This window comes from Hippocampus comes, unplaced genomic scaffold (genome assembly GCF_001891065.2).
Source record: "Hippocampus comes isolate QL1 unplaced genomic scaffold, H_comes_QL1_v1.1 scaffold93, whole genome shotgun sequence".
Lineage (NCBI taxonomy): Eukaryota > Metazoa > Chordata > Actinopteri > Syngnathiformes > Syngnathidae > Hippocampus > Hippocampus comes.
Window position 1 is genome coordinate 372,897 of NW_017805481.1, and position 1,182 is coordinate 374,078.

The following is a 1,182-nucleotide window of genomic DNA, read 5'->3' on the forward strand; positions in this document are numbered from 1 at the left end:
GCCTTACTATACATGGTCGTTTTTTTTGGCTAAAAATGGGCTAAAAATGCCTTACTATACATGGTCGTTTTTTTCAGCCAAAAACGCCTTACTATACACTGTCGTTTTTTTCAGCGAAAAACGCCTTACTATACATGGTCGTTTTTTTCGCCCGAAAAACGCCTTACTGTACATCGTCTTTTTTTCGGCTAAAAACGCCTGACAATACATGGGCCTTTTTTTGGGCTAAAAACGCCTCACACGATGGGGGCGGGTCCCTTGCCCTCTGCAAACTGAGGAGAGCAAGACACTGAGGAGATGCAGACATTCTCTTGAGGCACTATTGAGAGCATCTTGACCAGCTGCATCACTATGTGGTATGGTGCTTACTGCGCATTTCTGCCGAAAGCGTCTGCAGCGCATTGTGAGAGCAGCTGAGAAGATCAATGGTGTCTCTCTTCCTCCACTCGCGGTCACTTCCAAGTCTCGTCCGACCCGCCAAGACACCCAGATCGCAGGTGACCCCCACCCATCCGCCTCACAGCCTCTCCGACCTGCTGTTGTCAGGGAGGAGACTGCGATGTCTCTGTGCGAAAACCACCAGGCTCAAGAACAGTTTATTCCGCCAGGCGGTCAGGAGACTAAACTCCCTATATGTTCTGCCCGCACTCCCCCCCCCCCTTGTCTACCCCTGCCTCCTGCCACAAGCGGTGTCCCTCCCACAGCAACTGACATCCGATGATTGCACTTAAAACAAGTCACTCCCCACAATAGTCACAAGTGCCCTTGGTTGGTTGTTGTTTGTTTTATTTATTTAATTTTTATTTAACATATGTATACATTTATGCCTGATGTAATTTTATGTAATGTTTAGCTGTGTGTGTCCAATGCACTACGTGTTTGCACTGTGGTTGAGAGAGGAAATCAATTTCATCTGTGCTGTATGTTACACATAGAGCCTATTTGAGAATAAAAGCTTGATACGTGGTCATTTTTTGGGGGGGATAAAAACGCCTTACGACATACATGGTCGTTTTTTCCAGCTAAAAATGCCTTTCTATACATGGTCGTTTTTTGGGGTGAAAAAAAAGCCTTAATACACATGGTCATTTTTTTTCAGCCAGAAACGCCTTACTATACATGGTCGTTTTATTCGGCCAAAAATGGGCTAAAAACGCCTGACTATACATGGTCGTTTTTTTC